Source organism: Coptis chinensis, chromosome 7, assembly GCF_015680905.1.
Source record: "Coptis chinensis isolate HL-2020 chromosome 7, ASM1568090v1, whole genome shotgun sequence".
Classification (NCBI taxonomy): Eukaryota; Viridiplantae; Streptophyta; class Magnoliopsida; order Ranunculales; family Ranunculaceae; genus Coptis; species Coptis chinensis.
The window spans coordinates 53,434,466-53,441,292 of record NC_141462.1 but is presented as its reverse complement, the minus strand read 5'-3'; the positions used below and the strand labels follow the sequence as shown (position 1 = coordinate 53,441,292).

The 6,827-nt window shown below is 40.3% G+C and overlaps 1 non-coding gene across 1 annotated transcript; it reads left to right on the top strand.

Moving 5' to 3' along the window:
• Window positions 1-294: 294 nt before the first annotated feature.
• Window positions 295-400, top strand: LOC147487941 (small nucleolar RNA R71). The gene has a single exon (XR_015203362.1). It is a non-coding gene; the product is annotated as a small nucleolar RNA R71 (small nucleolar RNA).
• The last annotated feature ends 6,427 nt before the right edge of the window (window positions 401-6,827 follow it).

Here is a 6,827-nt window from a genome sequence, read left to right as displayed (position 1 = left end):
TTTTGTTTGGTTGTGAGGGCATTTATCTTTCTTGTGAGGGTTTCTATTAGGGTTTTGATTTTTGGATCTGATTTCACCTCAAAAATACCACTAGCCTTAGATGTACTTGGTTGGGATGTTCTGGAATTGTTTATGTCACCCCAATGGGTACTATTTTCAGCTTGGTTTTCAATAAAGGTTAAAGCTTCGGTTGCACCTCTATCCAAAAAATTACCATTATTCATGATGTTGAGGGTTACTTTGTGTTATGGGAGAAGGCCTCTGAAGAAACATTGGACAAGAGTGAATTATTCTAGTTTATGGTAAGGACATGAATGGAGTAGGTCAGAGAATCTATCCCATGCTTCAAAAAATGTCTCACTGGAATTCTATCTGAAGAACTGTATCTTGCTTCTAATCTATTATGTTTTCTTCGGCGGAAAGTACTTCTTCATGAAGGAGAACACAACCTTTTCCCATGCATCAAAAGAGTCGGCCTCCTGTAAGAGAAGCCAAGCGTGACTCTTGCTAGCTATAGTGAAAGGAAACACTCGTAGCTTAACCTGATCGTCGGTGATGCCCGGATGATGAAAGGTATTACATACTTCATGTATCCGGCATAGATGCTCGTACGGTAACTCGTGTTCTAACCCGTGGAAGATGGGTAGAAGATTGAACACGTTCGGTGGAATCCTAAAATCGCTCGTAAGCAGTATGAGTCGTATACAAGATGGAGGCCCATCTTGCAACGGTGTGTAGAAGTTGGAGAGAGGCTCTTCAGCTTGCACTAGTCAGCCATCTTATGAGATGGAGGACTAGAAACAGGAGATTGTCTAGGTCGACGAACTCTCCTATGTGAGTAAGTTTTATTCTTGCTAATACTAGAAGTGCCTGACGCAGTATCATACACTTTTAGCAAGACCCCAAAACTATCCTAACATGCACAAACGGTGCAATGTATGTTCAAGCAATCGAAATTCATTTTTGCAAGTATGGAGTTTGAAAACTTTGCTTTTGGTCTATATTTTACTATGCCCTGTTGATAAATGCCTCTTGTTTAGCCATCTTAGTGGACTAATAGTGTTTGTAAGTTATGTTTTATGATTCTACAAGTGAAAAAGAGAGTTTTGTAGAATATTAGAGAAAAAGGGATAAAATGGAGCAATTCGGAGCATTAAATATCACATGGGAAGCCCGTGAACAATCATGGAGAAGGCCAAGGAATTGAAGCTATTAAAGATGCGACTTGGACCTATTTTAAAGCCTATTTGGAAGCCCAAGGCCAAAGGATTCGTTGCTTGGACCAAAGCATGCAAAAGAGGATAGAATGATAGAGCAAAAGAGGGAAAATAGACTTCCGCGTCTGGGACGCAAGGATTGTGCGTCCAGATGTAATGCTCACGTCTCAGATGCAAGGATCGTGCGTCCAGACGCATGAAACGACACTGTAGCCACTTCCTTCTTAGTTTTGGAGACGAAGTTGGACTATGAAAGAAGTTGATTTGTATTAGGAAACAAATGGCGGTTTGGAATGCTTCTAGAACTCATTGTAACCCCTATAAATAGAGGACCTAAGTGCCTCATGTAATTTGCCAATTCACTTATACTCTTGTCTCCAGAACTTGAGGCAGAGAGGGATTAATAATAAAAGATTCGGTTTTAACTAGTCGAGTCTTAATAAATTAGTCTTTCTAGTCTTATGTTCTTCGACTCTTCTTCTTCTCGTTCTTCGTGTTCTTCCTTATTTATGGAAGACTAATTTTCTCCTTCAAGGGAGAAGATGAAGTCGGTGCTTAGGGTTCGTTGATTCTTCTGGTTCATGGTATTCTCCAATCAGGTTAGTTCTTTATGTTTTTAGTTATTAGTTCCATTGCCCAGACCGGGGATGGAAGTATAGATTAAGGTTTTTATTTATTACAATCGAATATCATGCTAGTTTAGGGTTTTATTTATTACAATTGAATATTTGTTAGTGACATGCTTTTATTTATTGTAATTGAATATAATGCTAGAATAGGGTTTTATTTATTGTAATTGAATATTATACTATTACTCTCTACTTTTCTTCTAGTTGTGTAGTGTTTTAGAGTAAGGGTAGTATTCCTTGTGTTTGCCTTAGATGGTGATTCATTGAATAGCTGCCCAAACTCACATAAAAGAAAAGAAGATATTAATAGCATAAACATATGAACAACCTTAAGTAGAGTTATTCGTTAATGATGTTTCGTCCAAGAGGGCATCGACACTCACTCGATTGCCTAATTGTAGTCCACTTGTGAGAACAACCATGAAGCAAAAGGTCACAGATCAAAGGTATCGGTAGATTCTAATCTCTTGAATTCCCTCTCTTATAAATTCTCAATAGTTTATTTAGTTTAGTTTAGTTTAGCATTAGAATCTATAATATCTATAATCATAGTTTTTAATCTCTCAAACCCCCTTTCCAGTCTTGTCCTTTATATACACATACACTTAAAAGTGGAAATACCCTACTCATCCTTTACTTATTGAGGGATAAATAGGTTTTGATACGCTTCTAATTTGTTCAACGACCATCATCTATCTACATCATCCATATACCATCCAATAAACACAAAAAGGAGTGCGTGTCAAATGGCGCCGCTGCTATTTTAAGTTGTTTATGTTTAACGTTTTCTTTCAAGATTAGAACTTTGGATCTTGAGGTAATTTTGGTCGCATCATCCATCCTTTTAAGAAAGAAAGAAGCTTGAAGGACATCTCAAAGACAAGATTTACCATCTAGGTTAGTCGAATCTTCATTCTTTTTATTTCATTCATAGTATAATTGCATCGTAGTTTAGTATTATTGCTTTCTAGTATCATTGCATTTAAGACCTTTTCAACAATTGAAGTTGTAAGCCAACATAGCAAAACATCAAACTCTAGTGTTTCTTGTCTGAATCTTGACAAACGGACTATCGTCTGTGGGCCGTGGTACTTAAGCAATCCAAGTGATTCACCATAACCCTAGAAGAGACAGCTTTAGACAACGGGCGAGATACTAGCTGCAAAGCCCAACCCAGTTGAAGGAAAGTAGTTTTGCATATTAGTATAATTTAGAATAGTTGCATATTAATTTAATTGCATTCAAGCATAGTAGAATAGTGTTCGTCATTTTTCGCATAACAGTTTCTAGTGTATGCCCCGTCATCCATATCATCGTCCGGTAAGAACACAACAGTGGACAAGGTTCAACAACCGACTCACAAGAATACTAGACGAGATTGATACAATGGCCGCACGCAATGATGGAGGTGTTATGGAACCGAATAATGGTGAAGCTATCCCACCCATGCAAGCATAACAGAGGAAGAAGCTGAGCGATATCTAACCAGTTTGAACTTAGAGCATCAGTAATCTCTATGCTTCCAAAGTTCAATGGTTCAGACAATGTTCAGCCATATGTTCACATGAACAAATTTCTATCAGTCCTCAGAACTTTCAAGAACCAGAATATCAAAGATGAGAGTATCAAGTTGATTCTTTTTCCACTCTCACTCGAAGGTAAAGCCTTCGAATGGTTAGCTGCACAACCGATCAATTCAATAGATAACTGGGAGAAGTTGAGAACAAAGTTTATGAACAAGTTTTACCCACCCCAGAAGACTAATGTCATGTAGCAAGCTATCGGGAATTTCAAAGGAAAAGCGACTGAAGAATATCATTATAGTTGGGAGCGATTCAACAATCTGCTAGTCTCGTGTCCACATCATGGATACAACAAGAGCACACTGGCTCATTTTTTCTATCGAGGACTCTCAATGATGAACAAGCAGATGATATAGTCAATGCAGAAAGGCAAGTTTACATTAATGGATGGAGAGGAAGCTTACAACTTTCTCGAGAATTTAGCTGAAGAAACACAACAATGGACTACTAGCAACGAGGATGTCGCTAGCATGGAGGGGGAGCCAAAGCAATTTGGTTACCAAGCACATGAACAATCAGATCAAGAACTGAAGTCTACATTGGCCAGACTGGCCACCAGCATTGAAACTTTGAGTAAGAAATTCAATCAGTTCTCCATGAATCCCTCCAAGATCAACAAGTCTCAAGCTAAATCTCTCCCAATCATGCAAGCTAGCCGATACTGCGAAGTCTGTTTGGACACTTCCCATGCAACTCTAGAATGTCCTGGTTACTATCAACATGCATCAGTTGGAGAGTACAATATGAACTCATTTCAGAGGCCCAACCAAGGTGGCAATAACTTTCAAGGCAATTATTGGAGACAGATCGCTGGACCCCCATGTTCTCAAGATCAAAGTTATATTCCACAGACAAGTCAAGCTTCACAGTTGGTTCCTCAACAACAATTATACTCTCAACAGAATTCCAATACAAGTGGAGAGTTAGTGCCTGATCCTATGAGAAATTATGCCGCACCTGCCAACCTGGAGAATGCTATTACTTTGCTATCATAGAAAAATCAAAAGTTTGAAAGTGTTCTAGAGCTTATTGCACAGTCTCAACTCAATCTCCAGCAATCTCATGCAAGTCAATGTTCTAGAATGGAGTCTCTAGAGGCTAAGGTCGACCAACTCACTAATGCTTTGTCTATAAAGACACAAGCCACTCAACCTAGCTTATTAGAACCAATATTGAGGAGTGAAGATGTATGCCACATTGGGACAACTTCTAGTACTGATCACCTCCATGATCATGTCAGCTCAGTTACTACTCTCAGATCAGGATTGAAGATAGACAACAAGGTTGACTTACCTTCTCATGATAACATTGCTATAGAGCAATCGGTCAAGATTCCAAATGAAGTTCGAAAGGAAGTGGGAGAAATTCTTTCCACTCCCATTTGTCAAGATGAACAAGACAAGATATGCAAGAATGACAAAGAGAAAGAAAAGCAGACACATGCTGATGTGTTTGTACCGAAGGAACCTTTTCCTATGTTTTTTGCTCAAAGCAAAAAGGACAAGCAATTTTTAGAGATGAAGGAGGCATTTGAGAAAGATAAAATCAATATCCCCTTTCTCACAGCCATCAAGCAGTTTCCATCATATGCCAAATTCTTGAAGGATGCATGCAACATAAAGAGAAGTACTCATGTTCCAAAGTGAGCATTTCTAGCTGGACAAACAACATCTATTATCCATCAGCAAGCTCTAGTCAAGCTCAAAGATCTAGGAAGTCCTACAATATCATGCAAGATAGGAGAAAAATTCACATGTAATGCTCTTTTAGACCTTGGTGCTAGTGTTAATCTCTTGCCATATCATGTGCACCAAGCGTTGGGCCTGGAGAACCTAAAGCCTACAAAAGTCAAATTGAAGTTGGCTGACCATTCTACCAAGATTCCCAGAGGCATAGTTGTTTCGACCCCCACCTACGTGGCAAACGTCCATTAGTAGGGGTCTCTATTTTATTCATTTAATCAACAGGGCTAAAGCCCAATTCGCAATATCATGGATCAATGTATAGGCCCATTAACTCATGTGTCTAAGGCTGAACCTTAGCCACATGGCTTGCCATCAATATACGTTGATTTATGTCCAGATTCATTTCTTATCAAAGAGATAGTTATCAGTTGACAGTTATACTCTATCACAATTACTCAAGATACAAGATTACTTGAGCTACAAGGACTCTCTACTCTACCTCTATAAATATCAAACTATTTTTCATAAGGAACTACGTGGAAACTTGATCCCTAGATAACAGATCTTGGGTACGTAGGCAGCCATTATTTGGTTCAGTTTCATCTCCCCCAACATCAAAATCCTCTGTTTCTTAGTGCGTTCGTCACCATTGCTCTCTTTGTGTTGAAGCAGTTTATTGCCGAAACATAATTGGCGTCGTCTGTGGGGAACGAGAATTCATTATCACGTGAAACAATCAATATGGTAAGCACGAGAAGTAGACCAAATAGTCAACATATTCCTCCTACTAACAAGAATCGCAACCCTCAAAATTCAAATCGGCCGATGCATGAATCGTTGAACAATCAAGTTGCTCCTAGTAATAGGATCAATTCTCAACATCCGACTGTAGCAGCGCAACCGCCACCGCCACCGCCTCCGCCTCCGCAAAAGGCAGTACAAGTGCCGCCACCCTTAACAGCCTTGCAACAAGAAAATCGACAAGTCAGTAATCTTCCATGCGGTCCGCCGTCTGTCCATGTCGATCCTTCAGTTGACATGGATATGGACGTGGACATCACTCTCACGCCAACTAGCGGAAAAGGTGATAGTAACAGCCAATTCACCCCTAATACGGTTGAACGGGAGTTACGACGAGTCAAAAATTTAAATAGGAATTTGAGAAGGAAGCTGGCAAAGAGGCAAAGGCCGGTGGACGATGTTGCAAATTCAACAACATCAAGGCGACCACGAAGGGACGCAGGCCATTCCAGTGTATGGGACCGTCTTTGACGATCCACTTCGCCGTCCTCAAAGAACGTGCTATTTCTCAAGCACAATCAACCAGTGCATTTGCGCTAGAGTAATGACCCTATTACCCGTACTTATGGGGAGAATCGGATTGGCAGGGATAACTACTACCCTGGACATGTCCTATCTCGAAGGGAAGATTTACCTCTGAGAAGCAATTTCAGGGAAGACCGCCATACGAGATATGTCCGACACGACTGGGAAGGCGGGCATCCCAGACAAGAGCAACAAAACATGGAGAAGTGGTATAATTATTCCGACCACCCGGCCAAGAGTGACTACCGGCCTAGACAGGCTGGTTACAGGGATAGACAAAGACAATCACCGGTCGGAGCTGATTGTACGTACCGCCAAAGATCTCTAACTCCAATAAGAGATAATGGAAGGTATCCTTCTCCACATGGGCACGACCGGGGGCATCCA